The sequence below is a fragment of the Lipotes vexillifer genome, unplaced genomic scaffold, assembly GCF_000442215.2.
Source record: "Lipotes vexillifer unplaced genomic scaffold, Lipotes_vexillifer_v1.1 scaffold741, whole genome shotgun sequence".
NCBI classification, from domain to species: Eukaryota; Metazoa; Chordata; class Mammalia; order Artiodactyla; family Lipotidae; genus Lipotes; species Lipotes vexillifer.
This window is the reverse complement of record NW_006796565.1, coordinates 167,047-191,634: the sequence shown is the minus strand read 5'-3', so window position 1 is coordinate 191,634 and position 24,588 is coordinate 167,047. Positions and strand designations below refer to the sequence as shown.

At 39.3% G+C, this 24,588-nt stretch overlaps 1 pseudogene; it reads right to left on the bottom strand.

The window, feature by feature from the left end:
• Nucleotides 1-649: 649 nt before the first annotated feature.
• LOC103089416 (40S ribosomal protein S27-like) overlaps nt 650-24,588 on the bottom strand; it is a 124,824-nt pseudogene continuing 100,885 nt past the window's right edge.

Genomic DNA, 24,588 nt, shown 5'->3' with positions numbered 1-24,588 from the left:
GACATCTCTGGGGCTGTGATAGCTTCCCAGACTTTCCTTGGTTTTTGTCGACCTTGGCAGTGTTGAGGAGGACTGGTCAGGTATTTAGCAGTATGTCCCCCAGTGTTGGTTTGTCTGATCCTTTTCCCATGCTTAGTCTGGGGTTGTGAGGTTTGGGGAAGGAAGACAACAGACTCATCACATTTTATCAAGGGTACACGATTGTCACTGATGATGCTGTGAATGCCCTTCAATCAGCAACCACCAAGAACACTGCGGCAGTTAAATGAGTTAGGTTTGTCACTCCCTGCACTGAGGGAGCACACACCGTGGAGAGCTGTGGGAGTCTCAGCAGAGGGTGCTAGAAAGAACCTACCACAGATTTTGGGCTTTGGTTGGATGGTTTGGGGGCCGGTCTAAGGAACTGAGGGTTTCCTCTGCACTGTAAGCTCTAGATGGTCAGAGGGCAGGGCAATTCTATGATTGGTATCTATAGGGAAAGGATTCTAGCACAATTTTTCCTCCCCATAATTAATACTTTGTTGGAAAACTGACACCAAAATAGATCATGGCTGTAAAATAAAACTACACTATCTGGTTAGATTAACTAGAATTACTGAACTGATGAAGCTTTCTGCAACAGAACGCAGTCAGGAAGGTGTGTGGATGACTAGTGTTGCTTTCTTCTAAGTGAATATCCTTCCCTGAGCCTGGCTTTTCCTTCTGTCAGCTGGCACCAATACTGCTGGACATCCTGCAGAAAGAAGTGCTGTCTGAGCACGGCTGGACATCATGAATATAAGCTGTATTCATCTTGTAGCAGCCTGGACATTTTACATCTATAAAATCAGAATTCGGATTTTAAAGTAGCTATTTCTTTTTATGTTTTTTTCTTTTCCTCTTCCAAGGATGGATATAGTAAATCTCTAGCCAAAGGCTATTGATCCTTATCTATATTTATCTACCTACATAGACAGATATAGCTATATCTACATCTTATCTATGGGGAGGCTGCACACGGAAAAAGCTGTCGTGGTGCAGAGGTGCAGTCACTCACTCTGGCTGAGAGGGGGGGGTGTGGTATTTTGTGGGTGGCATAGTGGCCTCGTTTTTGCCCGTGCTTAGATAAAAGTATAAAGCAGGCTTGCTTTGTCTCACTTAATCATGGTCTCAGAATAACTGAGTTTGGTATCTGTGAGATTGCATCTCATCAGAGAAGAGCATGGTCTAACTGTGAGAGCCAGACCACCTTCTGAGAAGCCTCCATCACCTCTGATTGCCAAGTTCCTCTGCTGCATCATTCCTTCCCCACCCCAACCCCTTTCCATACTCTATTCTTTGGAAGGAAGTCACAAAGTGTAGGGGGTGGGAGCTATGCTCCACCTCCTTGGGAGGAGGATGTCCTTGAACTTTGAAATCTTTTTCACTTAAGCTGGTTTGAGTCGGATTTTGGGAACCCCGGACAGTTCTGATGAGTGTTCTCAGGCCTCCGTGTTCTCGTTATTAGGCCTGTTGTGCTTATTTCAGGTCCTCTTCTTTATGAAAGCTTTACAATGAAGTCACCCAGGGGATTTCTTTGGAAACAGATTAAGGAAGACGATATGTCTGGGCTGATGAATTGGGTTCTAGGTCTTTCCAAGGTTTTCTGTTGGCAGGTCCCCTGTATCAACTAAGAACCAAATGTGATCCTGGGAGCCTGGGTTGTCCATCAGGCTCCAGACAGAAACTTACCTCGAAAATTCAACTTGAACAGAAAACCAAGTGCTACTCAGTGTGTGTCTGTCTAGAAACAACAGGATGCCATACTAATGGGGGAAGAGTCTCGAACAAATGAACGAAGCAGCATCCTGGCCCTGAGCTGGAATGACCTGAAGAAAACAGATTGCTCTTGAAAAAAAAAAAAAAAGGCGCTTTTGTTCTGCACTAGAAAAGATAGAGTTCTTTCACTTCAGCAGTCAGTTTCTATTCACCACAAGCGTTCTCCTGTGTAGGAAAATCAATAAGGACAATAAATAAGTGGCAATCTTATGGAGGGCTGCTTACTAAGTGATTAAATGTTTCAAACCCCAAATACTTGCATGCTTCAGGGATACAAATCTAAATGAACATATATAAATGGAATTAATGCTCAAATAATTTTCCAGTTACTTAGCACAAATGTGCAATTATTAATACTGCCATAATTTATGTTTGAATATTTATCGCCATTTTCCTAAGCATCAAATCTTTAATCTGCTTTTCTGACATAATTTGAAAATAGATCTAAGAATCTTTTTAATTATCTTTTCCTTTGTAGTGGAGAGAGAAAAAAGACCAAGAAAAGGAAGCCTTGCAGGAACGCTCGTTCTGAGGCGAGGGGGGATCATTTCTGATGTCTCCACTCCCCCCACCGGAAAGGGAAGCATACGGTCTTCCCAAATCCATGATGAATTTGATACTGGGATGTCAGTTTATACTTCACTCTTTGTTGCAAAGACCACGCAAATAAGGGTTTTACAGGTTATTTTTAAGAAAGGTTCTTTGAGTTATAATGCGGTGCCTGCAGGAGAGATACAGTATGAGTCTTCCGACACATTGACATTGAGAGGAGGGTTTACACCTGAGCCAGGAAGGTGTTTTCTATCTGCTGTTACCACATCCCATCCCCCCACTCCCGCCTCGTGCTCCTTGGTGAGCGTGAAACCGAGCAGCACCCTGTGGGGCTCCTGGCATGGAAGCCTCTCTGTGTCCCTCATTACTTGTTCGTAGGGAACAGACTCCAGCCTCCAAGACCTTTCCTGAGTTCCACAGGGCAGATTCATAGGACAGTTGCTAATCAGGGAAGGGAGGGGAAGCAGAGACAAGGGAGGTGCAGCCTTGGGGCAGGGTCCTGGTTCCTCCTCAAGGGATACACAGAACAATATCTTTGAGCTCTTTATAGAACTAAAACCCCCAACAAATGGAAGATGTCAGCATTCTTCATTCCAGAGAAGACCACCTGAGGCCAGATTATAGGAACTAGAGAAGCTCATCAAGAGATTACCTGAGACAAGATTAAAGGAGTGCAGGCCCTGCACACACCCTGATCTTATCAGCAACCCTGCCCTAGACCGATTGCTATAAAAACTCCTCATCAACACACACAGTTTTCAAGGGCAGGAGCTCACTGTCTCCCCCTCTGCTGGCAAAGCAATAAAGCTATTCTCTTCTTCACCCAAAACTCTGTCTCCGAGATTCAATTCGGCACCAGTGCGCAGAGGCCACGTTTTTGGCATCAAGCACAGGTGGGCCCTGAAGCCTACCTTCTTGGTCAGTCTGCATCATGCCTAATGCCAGCAGGGGCTCATGCCCTGTTTATCACTCCCAGCCTGCAGTCACATTGCCTCAGCTTGAAAACTATGGTCCTTTCGATGCTATCCAACTGTTTTCTAGACTTTGATGCAGGACAGAAAAGGCCCAACCTCTTCACCTGCACTTCCCTGCCTGCCATCCCCACTGGAAGGCAAATTGCTAAGCAGACACTGAGAAAGGTCGAGAAGACGGGGGACTAGCCTCTTATATCTGCATCCTTTTTCTGAGAAAGAAGACTTGGGTCTGAATTCCCACTCACTTGCTGGATGATGTTGGAGAAAGTTATCTTTGAAGCTCTGTTTCATCATCTCCTAAGGAAGGAGGGAGGGAAGGGAGAGGGAGAAGATGGAAGGACAGAAGAGGGAAGCAGGGAGGTGGGAGGAGAAAAGAGGAGAAAGCTGGATAGTCTCTAACGCTTCCTTCCAGTGAGATTCGACGGTCCTGAAATTCCCAGATACTTCAATCCGTGTTTGCTGTGCCTTCTACACTTCTCATGTGTCCTGCCAGCCTCATCTCTCCCATGTACTGGCTGCACGGTGGCCATGGTCCTACTCTTTAGGAAAGCCCAACAAGTTTAGTATGCAGAATTTTCACTGTCTACAAGCCTCCAAAGTCCCAGGCACCTAAGGACTGGGGGAAGTGAGCTGGGTTTGGATGTCAATGAGATAAACGTAGTTCTAGTTTAATGAAAATTAAACTATACGGGATCAGGAAATATTGTTGACATTGACTTTAATAATAGAGAATGGAGAACCAGGTAAGAAGAGAAAAACCACAGAAAGTTGGTTTGGTTATAAAACGTAAATAATACTGTCATTTATGGAAATTCTAATCATATCTCATTACTACACAGATACTTGTTATCTTGAAGTATATGTTAAATTGTTTAAATTAAAAAATGTGTATTATTTATTTTGAATCAGGCATTTCATTCACTTTGTTCAAAGTACCAAAGTTTCAAAGTGTGTACACTGAAGAGTCTTCCTCTGACACTCTCCCTCAGGGATGCAGTGCCCCTTCTCAGGGGCAAACAACATTACTAATTTCTTATGTATCCTTGTTTATAAATGCAAATATATAGATTAAATATATAGATTATGTTTCCTCTCTTTTTACACAAATGATGACACACCATAAGTTGTGTACATTTTAAACCATTAAAAACATCCGCAGGTTACATGGGCTCAGCCTTCATAATTGCTCATTTGCTTAAGAAAAACTTGGCATATTTTGATTGTCGGTGACTCTGTTTATCTATATAATAAATACATGTACAGAGCTTACAACATGCCATGCATTGTTCTCAACTCTTTATAAATATTAACTCATTTGGTGCTCATCTATCCCGTGATCTATTAAAGGTATCCTAAAGGAGGACTCAGTTTATTTAATCAGTAGCTCTTGAGGGAGTTGTCCCACCCCCTAGGGGACATTTTGGAAATTCCCAGTGGTGATTTTTGGTCATTACAGTGATTGGTTGGCACGACTGGAAGGTATTTGGTTAAGAGGTCCTGCAATGGATGGGATATCCCACTTGACAAAACATCATCATTATGACCTCTAAATGTCCCACTGCACATTCAGGTAGGTAAACACACCACTCATGATTATCTAATCTTAGAATCCAGCACTGTTCAATGCATAAGCACAAAATACTTTTTGCACGGTTTTCACATACAAAGCAATGTCCAGGAATGCAACAATGATGAAAACTGAGGGAAGATTGTATTTTGTTTCATTGTTCACTTTATCACGAGTGTTCCCCTATTTCAGAAAATCATATCACTGACCACAATTCATCTTATGAGATTTGAGTCCTCAATGCAGTACACCTGTATCAGAGCAGACCATGTCCTTGCTAAACAGTCTACATCACCAAGTGGCTTGGGCGCACTTTTTCTCTCTAACCATGATTTGGAATCAAGATACCTAGAGATAAGTGTCAGGATATGCTTTCAAACAGTGGTCAAACTTTTTCAGTTCAATAGACCATGACAACACCAAAACCAAGAGTCACCCAAGAATTGCAGAATGCGCGTGGCTGTTGTCTTAGGGCTTGCAGTGCGCCTCGCGTTGCTCCTGAGACAGCGCCTCACCTCTGGGCAAGTGGGAGCCTGGGACTTGGTGCAGGCAGGACTTATAAAAGCCAGGGTGTGGGAGGGGGCAGGACCAATTATGTTTACCTCCCTGGCAAGAGTTGGCCCTGGCATAAAAGAAGGACCCAAACATCTAGAGTGAGTGGACTGGAAAAGGGAACAGAAACTGTGGAATCAGGAAGCAGAGCTGAAAATACTCTTGCAGAAAGCGAAGGTAGAGTGACCTTTGTGATAACCTGAGGGGGAACCAAGGAACAAGAGGGAGCTGCAAGGACCCCGGGGTGGGGGTGGTTTCCCTCCTGGAACTAGCCTGTCAACCAACCATGAGGATGCACACGGCCACTTGTTCTAGCTGGCTACAGCCATGGTTAAAGACTTCACAGTCTTGTTTTTGCAGAGGTGCTGGTGGTTTAATGATCATCCTCTACATGGATGAATTTGACAAAGCACTGGAGATAAAGGAAATGAACATTTAACTTAAAAAGACTCAGACAACTTTTTAATCGACTCTTTAGGGATTTAAACGCAGGATGGGCTATTTAGCCAGTAGTGTGTGTACATTTCTCGTAAATGTAACCTAAAAACGCTGGACTATTCTCCTTTAGTGTAAGATTGAAGATGAGGTTAACGTTCCTGGTATTTGCATCCCTACTGGTTCCATCTCATTCTCACTTTCCTCTCCAATCCATCCTCAGCGCTCAGCAAGAGTGAATTTTTTTTTTTAAACGTACATCATCACGTCCCTTTCTTAATACCATTCAGTGGTTCCCCAGTGAACTTAAAATCAAGACAAAACACAATTCCTTAGCATGATCTATAAGTCCCTGCACAATCTGTCCCCTGCTTCCCTCTCAAGCCTCAAATTATACTGTTCTTTCCCTCACTCACCATTTTCCTGTTATATAGGCAACCATCACCTCTATTCATATGTTCCATAAATGTTCCAAGCTTTCTTCCACCTTGTGCCTTCCCATGATCTGCCACCTACAAGCTGGAGAACCAAGAAAGCTGATGGTGTAATTTAGTCCAAAGGCCTGAGAATCAGGAGTCCTGGTGTCCAAGGGCAGGAGAAAATGGATGTTGTCCATTTCAAGCAAAGAGCAAATTTGCCATTCTTCCACCTTTTTTTCTATTCAGGAACTAAGCAGATTGGATGTTGCCCGCTGGCATTGGTGAGGGTGGTCTGTCTTAGTCTGATTTAGATGCTAATATCCTTTGGAAAGACCCTCACAGACATACCCAGAAATGTTTTACCAGCTATCTGAGCATCCTTAGCCAGAGAAGTTGACATACAAAATGAACCATCATACTGTCCATCAAATCAGCTCACTAAATATAATGAAAAAACAATGATCAACAACAGGAAGATATATCTGGGGGAATTTATTGAACTTTAGAAATCAAGAACACTCCACACAGAGAAAAAGACAGGACAAGTCTCTTTGAATGTAAAAAGTAAAACTGGCCTCAGAGCTCAGGTCAGCAATATACAATGCCAACAGACAGTGGAGCATCCATTATAGATTCTGAGGAAAAAGATATGTGACCCAAGTCTCTACTTGCAGCCAAATTGTCATTCATATATTACGACAACACAAAGACAGTCACAAGTACACAAGGACTAGGGAGATATATTGCCTTTCTATGTGAATCAAAAAAGTCTGCTTAATGAAGAGAGGATGTAAAATAGGAAGCTATAGTTCTAAATGATTAAAGGTGGGCATTGAATCCACATAAATAAAGTTAAATAACATGGTAGTGATGTTATTAAATACAGAATATAAATTTATATGTAAAAATTTTTAATTTTTAATGAAAAAATGAAAAATTTTACAAAAATTGTTACAAAGAGAATATAAATGTTTCATGCAAAAATAAAAACATAATGATAATAGACTGAGATTTAAAAATATTTACCAATTAAATATACTAGAATGTACCAAGTAAAATTAGGAAGAAAAGAAGTGAAGCAAGCAAAACAAATGTAAGGGTACTAATTTCATCATAACGTTTTCATTTTCTAAATTGAGAAATGAAGAAAGATGTTAAACTATTGTTTAAAGTTGCAAAGGTAGCCCTTTGTTAGAAATTAAAACAGACTGTGTCTTCTATATGCCTCTCAGAGCAATAAACAATCAAAAACAAGCCAAAATATATAGTGAAAGAAAGAACACAAAGAAAAAAATCAAGGAAACAAAACCCCCAGAAAACATTAAATAGAATTACAAAATTGAAATGAAACGTAGTTATTATAAAATTCAATGCAAATGGAATCAAAAACTAAAGCCAGCTATATGTCCTTAGTGACAAACTTTGAAAGTAAAAGAATGGCCAAGGATACACCAGGCAGCTGCAAACAAAATAAAAGAAAGCAGGGTTTGCAATATTAATATTAAGTTAAATTCAAGGAGAAAAGTATTATAATGCTGAGGTACAAAATTCAAAATGAAAATATATGTTTTATTCATTTTTATGTACCAAAAAATATAGCATCTAAATAGATAAAGTAAAAATTGCAGGAAATAAAAGGATAAACTAATTGAAACAAAATAGTAAGGGGAGACTTTAACACACTTTTCTTAGTTACTAGTGACTTCCATAGACTAAGTAAATAAACACACACACACACATACACACAAACCACTGGATCTCATATAATTAATAGCAATTTCTTTTTCAGTGTCCATATATTTTTCAAAACTTGGGTAACAGATAAAACCTCAGAAAATTATAAAAAAATAAAAGGTACTGACCATAATTCAATAACAGTAAAATTGAATAGCCAAGGAGAACAATAAAAATAAAAAGCTCTCTGTGGGATTTCCCTGGCGGTCCAATGGTTAAGAATGTGCACTTCCACTGCCAAAGGTGAGGGTTCAATCCCTGGTCGGGTAACTAAGATCCTTCAGGCCTTGTGCCCACACCCCCCCCTCCCCCAAAAAAAGCTCTCCGCTATTAGTAAATGTACAAACATCTCCTAAACTACTCTTAAGCCAAAGGATAAATCAAAACCATAAATGTAGAATAGCTAAAAATAATAACAACAACAATGCAAAATAAATCCTAAAGCTGTACCCAGATGAAAACATCCATTTTAACTTCTTTCACTACCAATCATTAAAAAATGAAGCAAATGAATTAGGCACCCAAATCAAGTGTTTAGAAAAATAACAACAAAATACACACAAACAGCAAAAGGAATTAATAAAGATAAGTGCAGATATAAATGAATTAGCAAACAAAACTCAAAGAATTGATACCTAAAATCAAGAGCTGTTTCTTTAAGTGGAAAGAGAAAAACTCCAGAGTAAAATAAATAAACTACTTGATAGACTAATCAACAAAAAAAGTGAGAACGCATAAAAACACAAAATTAGAAATAAGAATAGAAAAATAACCATAGATACAAAGGGAGTTAAAAGAATTCAAAACAATATTTTGCACAACTCTGGCTAATACATTTGAAAACCTGAATGAAAAGTCAATCATTATATTTCTGTCCCCCAGGTTGCCAGCCTCCCTTGCCAAAGGGACATCTGCTGGGGGCTTTTGGGAAAGTGTCTGCATTCCAGATAAAGGACAAACATGGATGCCGTAGCCCTTCTTCTTTTTGAACACAGATGTACTCCCAGAGATGCTGCAGTTTCCTTGTAAGCTTGAGAGAAAAGCGGAGGCTCAGACGCGGGGCAAGGTTGAGTCACCGAATGAACTAACACCTTCTACCTCCAGGCTTCTAGTTGTTCATTTATCATTATGCTAGAAGTTTTAGTCAATGTAATTAGACAAGTGAATTAAATAAGAAATATAAACAATAAATAGGAGAAGGAAAATTATCATTATTTTAGATACTATGACTGATAGGGTACCTGAGGGAATGAACTAAAAAATATTGTTAAAAATATAAATAAGGCAGCTTGCTACAACATTAATATACAAAAATAAATGTCTTTATCACTTAAATACAATCACTAATTAGCAAATATAATGAAAGAAAATATTGGGACTTCCCTAGTGGTCCGGTGGTTAAGACTCTGCGCTTCCAATGTAGGGGGCGCAGTTCAATCCCTGGTCAGGGAACTAAGATCCCATATGCCAGACGGTGCGGCCAAAAAAAAAAAAAAGAAAGAAAATATCCCATTTATAATAGCAACAAGCAGATAAAATAACTAGGAACACATTTGGAAAAACAGGACTTAAAACTGCAAAAATTTACTAGATATATGCAGAAGTATGTGCCCAACAAATGGAAAATTGTCATTCTACTCAAAACCATTTCAAATGTTCATGTATTATACCATAAAGAAATCTCCGTTCTCAAAGGTAGAAATCATAAATTCCACTTTCTGACTATAATTGTTAAACTAGAAATTAGTAACTCTAAAACTTTGGACATTAAAAATTCTTTTCTAGATAACATAATTAAAAAAGAAAATTAAAATTAAATTATAGACTATTTCGAAACTGACAAAAATCAAGACACTACAAATCAAAGTTATTGAGATGTGGCCACAATACTATTGAAAAGAAATTGTATTGCCTTAAGTACATTTATTAGGAAACAGTGAAGACTAAAAATAATAAATGACTAAGCATTTTTAAAGAACTAGAACAAAAAATCTTAAAATTTGTATGGAGATACAAAAGACCCCGAATAGCCAAAGCAGTCTTGAGGGAAAAAAACGGAGCTGGAGGAATCAGACTCCCTGACTTCAGACTATACTACAAAGCTACAGTAATCAAGACAATATGGTACTGGCACAAAAACAGAAATATAGATCATTGGAACAGGATAGAAAGCCCAGAGATAAACACACACACCTATGGTCAACTAATCTATGACAAAGGAGGCAAGGATATACAATGGAGAAAAGACAGCCTCTTCAATAAGTGGTGCTGAGAAAGCTGGACAGCTACATATAAAAGAATGACTAACACCATACACAAAAATAAACTCAAAATGGATTAGAGACCTAAATGTAAGACTGGACACTAGAAAACTCGTAGAGGAAAACACAGGAAGAACACTCTTTGACATAAATCACAGCAAGGTCTTTTTTGATCCACCTCCTAGAGTAATGGAAATAAAAACAAAAATAAACAAATGGGACCTAATGAAACTTAAAAGCTTTTGCAAAGCAAAAGAAACTACAAACAAGATGAAAAGACAACCCTCAGAATGGGAGAAAATATATTTTTCTTATTTTTTATTTACTTTTTATTTTATTTATTTTATTTTTGGCTGTGTTGGGTCTTCGTTGCAGTGCGTGGGCTTCTCATTGTGGTGGCTTCTCTTGTTGCCAAGCACGGGCTCTAGGCACGTGGGCTTCAGTAGTTGTGGCACTCAGGCTCAGTAGTTGTGGCTCGTAGGCTCTAGAGCGCAGGCTCAGTAGTTGTGGCGCCCGGGCTTAGTTGCCCTGCGGCATGTGGGATCTTCCTGGAACAGGAAGTGTCCCCTGCATTGGCAGGTGGATTCTTAACCACTGTACCACCAAGGAAGCCTGGGAGAAAATATTTGCAAACAAATCAACGGACAAAGGATTAATCTCCAAAATACATAAATAGCTCATGCAGCTCAATATTAAGAAAACAAACAACCCAATCCAAAAATGGGCAGAAGACCTAAATAGACATTTCTCCAAAGAAGACATACAGATGGCCAAGAAGCACATGAAAAGCTGCTCAACATCACTAATTATTAGAGAAATGCAAATCAAAACTACAATGAGGTATCACCTCACACCACTCAGAATGGGCTTCATCAGAAAATCTACACACAACAAATGCTGGAGAGGGTGTGGAGAAAAGGGAACCCTCTTGCACTGTTGGTGAGAATGTAAATTGATACAGCCACTATGGAGAACAGTATGGAGGTTCCTTAAAAAACTAAAAATAGAACTACCATACGACCCAGCAATCCCACTACTAGGCATATACCCAGAGAAAACCATAATTCAAAAAGACATATACACCCCAATGTTCATTGCAGCACTATTTACAATAGCCAGGTCATGGAAGCAACCTAAATGCCCATCAAGAGACGAATGGATAAATAAGATGTGGCACGTATATACAATGGAATATTGCTCAGCCATAAAAAGGAATGAAATTGCGTCATTCGTAGAGACATGGATGGATCTAGACAGTGTCATACAGAGTGAAGTAAGTCAGAAAGAGAAAAACAAATATCGTATATTAACACGTATATGTGGAACCTTGAAAAATGGCACAGATGAACCTGTTTGCAGGGCAGAAATAGAGACACTGATGCAGAGAACAAACGTATGGACACCAAGGGGGGAAAGTGGCGGGGGCAGGGGCTGGTGAATTGGGAGATTGGGACTGACATATATATACTAATATGTATAAAATAGATAACTAATAAGAACGTGCTGTATAAAAAATAAATAAAATAAAATTCAAAAATTCAAAAAAAATACTTATTTAGGTACTCTGCCCTCAAAAAGGTGGAGCATAACTCCTTACTCCTTTAGTGTAAGCTAAGTAGGGTAACTTCCTTCCAAAATGTACAGAATGGAAAGGGGGCAAAAAAGAGTAGCTGTACAGTGGAGAGACCTCCCAAGCACTACCTCAGCCAGGTAGTCAAGAGCAGCACCTACAATCATAAATCATGTGGAGCAGATGTACTCTTGACATGATGTGATGAACACGGCCCTTTACCTCTATGATCTTCCTCCCAGTAGCCCATAACTCCAGTCCTATCATGAAAAAAAAAATCACACAAATTTCCAGAGAGGGGCACCCAACAACATGCCTGACCTACACTCCTCAAAACTGTAGAGGTCATCAAAAATAAAGAAGTCTGAGAAACTGCCACAGTCAAGAGGAGCTCAAGGAGACACAGGGATTAAATGTCATGTGATGTCCTGGATGGGATCTTGGAAGAGTAAAAGGACATTGGGAAAAAAACTAAAGGAATCTAAATAAACTATGATCTTTAATAAAAAGGTATCCATATTGGTTCTTTAATTGCTACAAGTGTGCCATACTATGTTAACGATAGGAGAAACTGGGAGCCAGGTATATGGGAACTCTCAATCTTTCTGAAAACCTAAACGGTAATAAAAAGTAAAGTCTATTTTTAAAAAAACTGGTAATTGAGGGAGCTAGGATATGGACAAAGCAGCTTGACTCCATTGCTCATACTATTAACAGAAAATAATTTTCTAGAAAAATAAAAATTATCACAATTTTCTTAACAAAGAGAATAAAAAAACCTAGATAGAACACTGAGCTCAGATAAATGTAAAAGGCTGTCAAAATTATATATCTCCCCTTTTCCCCCTCCCTACAAAAAAAGGCAACAGGACCAAATAGTTTAACAAACAAGTTTTTTCCAAAAGAACCAATGACTCCTGTGACATTTACGTTGTTCTTAAAAAAAAAAAAAAAAAAAAAAAAAGGATGGACATTTTCCCAACTCATCAGGAGAGCCAGTATAATCCTCACACCAAACAGGACAAAAATAGCAGACACACATACAATAAACCAATGCTATCTGTGAACACATATGCAAAATTTGATGTAATAATCAATTTTATGCTGGGGAAGAGCAGAGGTAGGCCAGGGTGTTACCAGAGAGGCCTGGGGGCTGCTGCTATTTAGCAACTAGTATGGAACTAGTTCAATATTTAATAGCTCTCCTTATATTCTGGCTGTCAGCCCTGGTATCAGCCCCTTTATGTTGTATATCTGAACATACCTGTGTTTTCCAGTCTGTAAGTACAAAGATCAGGGGCTGGAAGGACACAGACCAAACTGCTAACAGGGGTGAGAGGACTGAGACCAGAGCCATGGCTGGTAAAAAAGGGAACTTTTGCTTTAACTCAATAATCTTCCATTATTTGGGGAGTACAAAACTTGCCCTAACAGATATTAAGATATATTATAAAACTCAGCATTTAAAAAAGGGTCACACTGACTCAGGAATAGGTAGAAATGTCAGTAGATCAGAATACAGTGTCCAGAATAGACTTGAGCATATATAGAAATTTAATGCATGATAAAAGTGGCATTTCAAGTCAGTGAGGAAATGATGGATAACTCAGATGTCTAGCCATTTGGAAAACATAAAGTTAAATCTCTATCACATTGTTTACATTGAAATAGATTAGATGCTTCAAAGATTTAAATGTAGACATATAAAACCATGAAAGTACTAAAAGAAGTCATGAGTGACTTGTATAATATTGGCATGGGGAAAGTTTCTCTGATATGTCAAGGAAACTAAAAACCACACAAAACCAGACAGTTAGGCTCCCTAAAAATTAAACACATTTGCACAATAAAGAATACCATAAACAATCAAAGATAAAAGATAAGCTTGGGAATGTATTTGCCACACATGTAGGATAAAAATGTGTATGCGCTGTAAAAAATAAGAAAAAGTGAAAAATCCCAAGACAAACTGGAAAAAGGAAGTGGTGGAAGGAGAAACAAGGCAAAATCCTGCTGGAGTGCCATTCTTCCTCACATATAAAACATGCATGCTCTTTGCTCTAGGCATTCCACTTCTAGGAGTCGATTCTCTAGACACACTCACAGGAATTGTGGCATTGTTTGTAATAAGAAAAAAATGTAGAAAAGCCAAATGTACACTATAGGGTATTGATTAAAGAAATTGTAGTATATCAATACAATGAAATACTCTGCAACCATCAAAAATAAAAAGGTAAATCTATGTGCACTGACATGAAAGTCTCCAAGATAATTATTTAAGTGAAAAAAAGTTACATAGCAAAGTGGCCACATTTTTATAAAATAATTAGAATACATACATTTACATAATTATAGAAAAGGATCTTGGAGGAGTATATACCCATCTGGATACAAGGATGATTTCTGAGAAGTGAGAAAAAAGTGGAGCGGAGACATCTCTATTCTGCTTCTTACACTTATGCATAGTTTGAATATTTTTACAGTTTGCATTATACGATAATTAAAATTCAAAAATAATTTTAAAATTGTTAAGATTCTTTTCTCCCTTCCATCTTCTGCATTATTAGAAAAATAAAATTTCTAGAACAGAAAAAGGCAATCAACCTCATTGATTAGTCAGCTGAAGGAGTTCAGCGTCACAGTCAGTCTCAAATTTTCAGCCAGAGTGCTAGCTGGCTGAATGTTCATAAAGAACATTCAGAAATGGGATTAGGAGAAGAGCCCCAGGGAAAACCATCACAATCTCCCCCACAAACTGGTGCCTAGTCCTTCACTCTCCAAGCAGACTGATGGCATTAGCCGGACAATGAGTGGAGAATAAACAGCTTTGGACAGGAAGCTGCCATTCTGAAAGGAAACTTGGCAGGAGAACTGAACGAATGGAAGCTTTGTGAAGTGAAGAAAGCCCACCAGCTGTGGAGCACTGCTGACGACTGTGGTGTACGAAAAAACACTGGACTTGAGAGTCATGACATTTGTGTTGAGGATCTCCATTGATGCTTGAGTTAGAAAATCAGATAATCTCTTTGAGCTTCGTTTTCTTAATCTGAAAAATGGGATGAATGATACCCGTATCACAGGGCTGTGATGAAAGATTAAACTTAAATAAGTGTATGGAACACTTTGTCAATGGAAAGGCAGTGTGCATGTGAAAGTTGTTACTCCACTACGTGTGGAATGCGTAAGCCAGTAGAAGGCAGTGGTGGGACCATAAGTCTCAGCTCATGAGGATAATGCACCATGGAAAAGCTAGGGTTGCTGGATAAAATACAGGATGCCCAGTTGAACTTGACTTTCAGATAAACAATAAATACCTTCTTAGTATAAGTATGTCCAATGCTAACTGAGCACAAGTTAGCATTTAGTTTTAACTGCTTTCTAGTGTTCTCTCCTCACTTCAAACAAATTAGACACATCTCCCCAAGCACTTTGAAAGCTCTGTGGGAATACAGATCATATCATATATTTATCTTGGATCCTCCAGGATGCTTGAACACTGTCATGCACATAACTAGTGTGAAATAAATGACAATGAGAGCAAGGATTTGGTTTGGGTGTCATTAGTTCCACTAATACCTTCAGTGCTTGAAAACATATGCTAATATCCTCAGGGTCTCCCCTCTCATCCAGCTGCCCCGAAACCTGTGAATCAGCTAGTGCTCACAGGCTCAAATACTGGCCCATTTCTGAGTTAAGGAAAGAAGGTCTCAGAAACTTAGTATGATATAAAATGGCACTAAGCTCATTCTCATCTGCTCCCACACCACTGCATAACTTTGGTGTGACTTGAGTTACTCACACTTGGCTTAAAATCTTAAATTCCTCCTATACTCTGTTTTAGTGTTGCTACTTGGTCATGCTTCACTAAGAGATAAATAGAAAATTTTAGACTCTTTTTGCTTTATTAAAAAAGAAGAAAGATAATTTATACCTTTAAACATGGAAACTAACTCAAGTTTGGCTGGGTTTTAGGCTACCAGATTTTGAAAAGAAGGCAGCCTTTCCAAACACTGGTCCCTGTCATTCTTCTTACTTGGCTCTTTCTTGCTAAAGTTTTCAATGAGGTTTTGGAGCTGTCACAAATGTCCCTGGGTTCAAAGAACATATTAAATCAGTGTTTGGTTAGAAGAAGGGAGAAAAACCAAAGAATATAAGAGTTACTCTATCCAAAGACAAGATGATAATCTGGACGCACTCTGCATAACACGTGGTGTTAGTTTTGTTCTGTTTTTTTCTTTTTCTGTTTCTTGAGAGAAGATACAGAACTTTCTATGGAATTCTTTGATGAAATATACACTTGAATCACACAAAAAGAAAATGTGACAAGGAAATACTTTGCATACTGAGTTGTGGCCATGATTATGTAGGAGTGTACACCATTTCCAATTAAACAAAGAAATAGGCAGTGGAAAACACTTTTTGAAAACCAGAGAGTCTCTTTGAAAGAAGAGTGGAATTTGCACTCTACCTTATTCATTAAAGTTAGAAACTGCCATCCCTTTAATGAGCAGCCTGAGGGTGGAGAAAGTGTCTTGAATAGCTATATTCCAGGGAGTACTTGGCATCATCACTGAAACATAATGTGGGATTGCAATTGTGTGGGTTTTTTTCCCAGTGAATAGGAAGTGATCAAAGATAACATTGCCTGAGAAAGAATTAAAATAGTGTAACATTGCATCAAGTTATAGCCAATGCCAATCATTATATGGATGAATGAACAAGATCCTTTAAATAATGGTATAGACGTGCTGTGGCATTCAAAATATAATGACCAACTTCAGTGGGGTTTAAATAAAAATGCGAAAGCATGTGCCCACTCATCTGGCCAGAACACTGAAGTATAAGCACGTCTCTTTAAATAGATCTGTAAGCCACATCCTTCATTGACATCATCTATAAAACACTGGACTACAGGAAGTAAATTAATTCAAAAAAACTGCCTTAGGAATTTTATCTGAGCAAAGGGAAATGTTATCTACTAGGAGACTGGAAAAAACTAGGGGCAGAATCAGAAAAAAATTAAGTAAAAAGGACTTCTATAATTACAGTGTGATCACCTTTCCCTCCGTGAAAGGACAGGAAAGGAAAGCACAATACAGGAATTGAATTCATCATTGTGTAGATGAGAGTTCCTGGCATACAATGCTAGACAGAGCTATTTACTGGAAGAAGTGTTGGTTTATTTACATGCTTAACAGCACCACCTTCTAGCTTCGGCCAACTGACAAATAACAGCACAGCAAGGAAGAGAAAGAAAAGGCCATCGTCCCTATTCCAGAGAGAATCAGAACAGACAGCGGCTGTCACAAATCCATACATCTTGACCCGTCATTATAAAATGGAATGTCCAGCTCCTCCAAACATCTCCAAAGAGATAATCTTTCCTTTTTCAGTAACAAGAATCATAGCAAGGAAACTTGACTCTGCATCCAAAAGGAGGGATGAGAGAGGGGGAAAAAATTGATACTCGCCTCATCTCCATAGCACAACTCTTTCAAAAGATGAGAAAAATAAAATTTAATCTTTGTCAGAGGACTCATAAATAAGGCCAAATGCACCCTTGTGCACATGACTAAAACAAAGGTGCAAAATATCTGATTTGATGAACAAAGATTGGCTGATGAATGGAGTGAGTTGTTTTAATACAGTAAACAGGAGATCTGAATAAAGAGATCAAAGGAGACCAGAGAGCACAATGCACCCACAATTGCAATTGCTCCCCAGGGAGTGACAAGAATAAAATTGGAAGATTTTGCTCAGAGGGATACTACCACTGTTTCTAAACTAGTTGTCTATGCTAATCAAGGCACAGCCTTTGAGCTTCCTCTAAAAGTTTCCACTTTTTTAACTTAGAAAATAATGCTTGAACTTTCAGTTGTTATATATAAATTCTGACAGATATCAAGAGGGGAAATGTGGGCACTGAGCAGGAAAACAGGACATTCAGGACATTATTCTAGTCTTGCTATTCTTTTGCTATGCAAGCTTTGGCAAGTGATTTTTATCTCTGGGCAACGATTTCTAAATTTTACCTGTCTACCTTATCCTAAATATTTGTATTTAGCAATAACACACACTACCAAAAAAAAAAAAAAAAGGCTCATTCTTTTTTCCCCATTCAAAACAGACCTGGGAAGAGAGAAAATTCACATGAACTATATTGACAGAGTATCTATATTCTTCTCTTCTCGTTTGACATTTACTTGTATTATTTTAAAATTTGTTAACAAGGCTATAGTTAATTGGACAGAGATAAAAAATGAATGTGCCCACAATTCTGTTTGAATTTCAGTTGAAGTGGCCCAAGGAATGATGATAAGCTCACAGGCAAGCAGCGCTTGGGAAGGTGGTGATGAAAATGGTGGAAAAATGGGGGAGGCATTATCTTTCTAGAAATTGTTAATGCATCCTTCACAGATTAAAGCATTTAGTGTGTTCAGGGAAGGGCCTCACAGATGATGAGCACTCACCAAGGACGTGCCGCATGGGGACCTAAACCCCACGTGGCCATCTTACCCATGACGCGGGCTGAGCCTAGGCCAGGGGCTAGGCCATTGCCTGGCAACCATTACCCAGCAGCCTTTGCCCGCCCGCCATTGTGCAGCAGCCACTGCCCAGCAGTCTTTGCGTGTCAGTTATTACACGGCAGCCATTAACTGCTGCTGTTACCTGCCTTGTGACCAGGAGGCCACTGCCTCCTGCCACTGTGCAGCAGCCATTCGTGTCCGTCCCCAGTGACCCAACTGAAGCCGCAAAGCTACCCATGCCCCAGCTGCGCTCCTGCAGGAGGAGCTGGCTGTGGAGTCTCCCTTCCTGACCCAGGAATCCTTTAGAGCTGTAGGGCCCAGCCTGAGGACCCGGAGCCACTGTTCCCTGAGGATTTCTGGCAGTCAGGCCCCACCGGGATGTTTTCACAAGGGATCCCAGGTCCTGAGGGGGATGAACTCGTTGGGAGGGAGAGAAAGTGACTTCTCACGTGGGCAGAGGCTGAGACTGTGTGACACGTGACCACATGGGCAGTTGTCCAAGGCGCCAGCTTGTAAGCAACCACAGGGAAGTCTGGATCCTTCTAGAATTCTAAAGAGAGTCAGAGATTGCTTTATTTACCACATGCCTCTCACTTCTGGGGTTGGTCGATTTCTTTGAGGTGCTGATTTTGGTAAGATTATCTGCTTAAGGGGGTAGATAAACTATAAACTTCTGACTTGCCCAAATAGGTGTGGCCTCAGCCTGCCAATCCCCATCATCGGTGGTTGGCCCACTTCCGCCTTTCTTCCCTCCACCCCTTCACCTCTGCAGTGCTGTCTCACCTATAAGTAAATGCCGGACAAAACAGTTACAGGATTGTGCTCCGGGTGGAGGAAGAGGACTTGGGGGTTAGCAGGAGTGTGTCATTTACATTTTACCCCAGAGCTTTGTCACTTTGCTGTGGTGGGACAAAACCCAGGTCACCATGAACTCAAAGAGAACTTGGAGTGGAGCAGGGCCCCAGAGCAGCAGGAGACCTCAGTCACAGCAGCTGGAAAGCAAGGGAGGAACACGGCAAACAGTGCAAGGGTTTCTCGACTCCCTAGAGGGTAGAATTAGAGAACTCTGTTTTGTGACTGTCATTGTGACTCTTTTCTCCCCAGGCTGCGTGGCCTGGGAAACATGGAGAACTGAAGCTGCTGTGGTACCTCAGAACTTGGACGTTTGACAGACAAGTGCTGGCAGAGAGACTGCTGGCTTTGGGAGTCATTTTGTAAACAGGCCCCTGTTTGTGCAAGTGTTTGGGGAAGGTCTTAACATTCAGCTTCTTGTGCAGAATAGGGTGACTTAGGTTTCAGAACCCTGGACCAATCCAAGGCACCACACATTCCCAAACTCCTATGAATGTGCTCGCCAGACAATCTGAAGGGGTAGACAGACTTCTATGAAGAAATCAACCAGAAACTGGATTGTTCCTATTAATGAAATTTCTAAATCCATGCCAGACCTAAATTCAAATCATGGACTAGAACTGTATCCTAGAATGGCATAAAAAGAGGAAAGGTTTTGGGTAAAAATATGGCACTTCCATCCTGGAAACAGAATTTCATCTTGGAAGCTTAAAGTTCCAAGATTTAAACATTAAAGTTACAAGCTTATCACAATATTTCCAGCATTGACTGATTATGCAAATAAAGTGGTGAATTTATCATTTCATTTTTAAAAGAAAATGTTCTACATCATTTACATCCCTTGGGTTAGGTCGATTTTTTGGTTTTGTTTTGTTTTTTACATTTTTAGGAGAAGGCATTTCTGATGAAAATAAAATTCACGAGGAGAACTCCGTAAGCTCTAGCCCAGAGAAGATTAGCTGCGACTACAAACTAGCACATGCCTGACAAGCTTACTTCAAGTTTGTGTACATCTTATTCTTAACACTGTATCCTCTAAAATCGGTGATCTTCAAACAGGAAGAGCAAGACAGAAAAAGTGGAGGGCATGTTGCGATTTCCACGGTAAACTCCACAGTGTGCCGAAGAAAGATTATTCTTTAGACTTAATACTTTAATTTTTTTAAAGAAGTACTTTTAAAAAAAATAATATTTATTTACTTCTTTGCACCAGGTCTTAGTTGCAGCAGGTGGGCTCCTTAGTTGTGGCAGGCGGGCTCCTTAGTTGTGGCATGCAAACTCCCAGTTGCGGCATGCGTGTGGGACCTAGTTGCCTGACCAGGGATTGAACCCAGTCCCCCTGCACTGGGAGTGTGGAGTATCATCCACTGTACCACCAGGGAAGTCCCTAGACTTAACATTTTTATAATACAAATGACAGAAGTTAAAGCTTGACAAAATCTTTCTGGCTTATGGAGGATATGCAAAGGTTAAAGAGGAAAAGTTAAATTAATTAAAATAAAAAAGACTGAGGAACTATCTTAATATTAAGGTGGTTTGAAGAATTTATCTGCTAAGAAGAAAGGTAGAGAAAATAACCATATGAAAGCATGAAATATGGTATAGACTGATGGAAGCGTCCTGATACCTGAATTAAAAATCAACATTGCATTAGAAAACTTCAACCATAGATGTTAAATGATAGACTGTAGATTTCCAAAATTAAGGGACTAAGATGACTAAGTTCACCTTTTCATCCTTATTTTTAAACCAAAATAAACTTAGATTTAAATTTGAAAGCACACAAGTGTTCAGGTCCTTAATACTGTGATTTCATTCTGAATAACTGCCTTTTATTTTTGATGCCTATTGTGTCTTTACCTCATGTCACAATTTAATCTCTCTTTAAACATAATTTAATGCCCAATTTAATCTCAATATGACAGCCAATAATTAAGAGAACTCATGTTGTGTAGCTTAATGTTTGGTTGTGTTGGTCATGTATATGTGTCATGTATGATATTGTTTCATACCATGCAATTTAATAAACAGCATCACTTGATATGTTTATTTCTGAAGAACAAAAACCCAAGCTACCATCTTTTGAGAGTCAAAACATAGGTTTTCATGGTGATGTTGTGAACAACAAGATATTTTATACACTACACTACTTTTAGTATTTGTACATTACGTATAAGAATGTATAAACCTCTAGATTATGTGTATTTTACACATACAAATCTGAATATTATCTGCACAAATATGAAATAACCATTTTGTAATTATAGTAATTACTTAGATTAATATTTTGTATCAGTAGTTTTCAACCTTCTTCCCCTTTTTATTCAGTGAAATCTTTCAAAGGAATTCTTATTTGGAAGCCCAATTTGCAAAACAGACCAAGGTGGCTCTGCTCTGATCAAAGTGTTTGTAGGGCCCAAGAGGCAGCAGCCTTTTAGGTTCGGTCTCAATGGCCCTCCAGCCCTTTCACAGGGTTTCTAGTTCTGGAACACTGGAAACCACTGTCATATATAATGCCCTACCTTTGTAGTGGGCTTTTATATATGCTACAGCGTTTCATCCTCATAATATTGTCAGTGCCATTCCATTTTGCAGATGAGAAAATGGGAAGTCAGATCAATTCATTCTCCCACTGCCACATAATTATTGAGTGATTAGACCTAGGACTTGAACTCTAACCCCTGACTCCCATGTTATTCCCGTTATTTCCTACTGACTACCACAAGAGAAACATGCTCAGAGTCTCACCCCAAGTAGGATGAGACAGAATTCATGTAAAGCATTTTTCTTAATGTTGTCTCTCTTCAGCAGATATGACTGACGGTCTTCGCATGGGTCACACCTCTGTGGTTTACCCAGATTACTGATTGCAGAGGCTGTGAGATGTGTGTAATTCCCAGCCCGTAAACCTGGCCCTTTCTCTCCCACTTGAGAAACTGTATTGGACTAGAGGGCATGAGGGTGATGTTACCTGGATCTATTTTTATTTACGAGCAAGGGGAACAGTTCACAAATTTCAGTATTTTAATTAATGGTAGAAACAATTGATTTTCATCATCCTAGTTGAGACAGTATATCTAAAGAAGTAGAATTAGTGATCATCATCTTGAAAAATATTAGAATATAATAATAGAATCAAAAATTACCTTGGTAGGAGAAGAGACTCAGTAAGGGCCAAAGAAGAGAGGAAAACTAAGGAAGAAAAATAAACTGCTTGGGTGTAAGATGGGAAGGGTTTAGTATAACTGAGATTAATGTAGCAATCAGAATTATAACATTTAATACCAGTCAGTGATGAAGCACTTAATTTTGCATGTGGCAGATATATTCAATACTAGTCAGATGTTCACCAAATGAGCTTTCCCAGTTCTACATTTTTTTCACTTCTGAGGATCTAAAAGGATCCTGGAATGGAGTAAGAAGGAGCTACAACTATCAGGGAAATGCAAAACAAAACCACAAGATATCACTTCACACCTGTTAGAATGGTTATTATCAAAAAGACAAGAAATAACAAGTGTTGGCAAGAATGTGTAGAAAAGGGGACCCACGTGAACTGTTGGTGGGAATGTAAATTGGTGCAGCCACTGTAGAAAATAGTATGGAGGTTCTTCAAAAAATTAAGAATAGAAGTACCATATGATCCAGCAATTCCACTTCTGGGTATTTATCTGGAGGAAATGGAAAAACTAACTGGAAAAGTTATATGCACCTCCATAGCCATTGCAGCATTATTTACAATAGCCAAGATATGGAAGCAACCTAAGTGTCCACCGATGGATGAACAGGTAAGGAAAATGTGATATATATATATATATATATATATATATATATAATGGAGTATTAGTCATAAGAAGCAAATCTTGCCATTTGTGACAACATGGCTGGACCTTGAGGGCATTATACGCTGAGTGAAATAAGTCAGATAGAGAAAGACAAATACTGTATGATCTCATTTATGTATGGAGTCTTAAAAAAAAACCCAAAAACTGAACTCATAGATACAAAGAACAGATTGATAGTTGCCAGTGGCTGGACAGGAAAAATGGGTGAAGGGGGTCAAAAGGTACAAACTTCCAATTAAAGTCACGGGGATGTAATGGACAGCACAGTGACAATAATTTATAATATTGTATATTTGAAAGTTGCTAAGAGAGTAGATCTTTAAGGTTTTTATCACAAGAAAAAAAAATGTAACTGTGTAGAGATAGATGTTAACTAGATTTATTGTGGTGATCATTTTGCAATATATACAAGTATTGAATCATTATGTTGTATGCCTGAAACTAATATAATGTCATATGTCAATTATATCTCAAAAACAAAAAGGAGCCACACCTTAAAGTCCCTGAGAAGAAAATAGAATGATTTGAGTCTGGAGAAGGGAAAGCTGAGGTTTCAAGTGAACCAGTTTGAGGAGAGAAACATAAAAATTATGAAACCATCTTGTCTCAGTCTCTTAAAGGGCAGGATGAGACGTTTATAGGAAATAGGTAAGAGAATTTTGCCATGATGAGGGTGGCAGACAAAATAAGATGGGTGAACAAGTGAAGCTGAGAAACTCACTAAATACAGGAAAAGTTCTCACTTATCTAAACAATTGAAGTTTGTTCTTAAAGACAAAGGTACGGACCAATGAGTCCCCTTGGATCCCTTATATATGGTTTTATGACTCCTGTGGCCAACAGAATACAAGAGAATTTGTAGCAGAGGAATTAGAGACATGTGGCAGTAGTCATGTCCCATGGTATGCTAATAGATGCTACGGGAAAGTTGGTTCGGGTTCAAATAATTTGGGGGAGTACCAGGTTTACAAAAGGTATACAGGTGTCTTCAGGACAAGACTTCTCAGAACCCCTGATATGTTCATGTACGTTGTAAAGCTCTCAACACAAGAGAACCAGAAGCATTTTACAAACTTAGTTAAATAACCCTTTTTCCTCCCTCTTTATAACTCACAGAACACTAGAGTTCTGGGGAACATAGTTTGAGAAATGCTGATGTACAACATTATTCTTTTTTTTTTTTTTTTTTTTTTTTTGCGGTACGCGGGCCTCTCACTCTTGTGGCCTCTCCCGTTGCGGAGCACAGGCTCCGGACGCGCAGGCTCAGCGGCCATGTCTCACGGGCCCAGCCGCTCCACGGCACGTGGGATCTTCCCGGACCGGGGCACGAACCCGTGTCCCCTGCCTCGGCAGGCGGACTCCCAACCACTGCACCACCAGGGAAGCCCTGTACAGCACTATTCTTAAGCAAGGATGCATAGTCAGAAAGTTGGCAGATTGCTCCTAATTAATAAGAAAACTCAGTACGTCTGGGATCAAACTTAGTAATTTCACACTATCTTT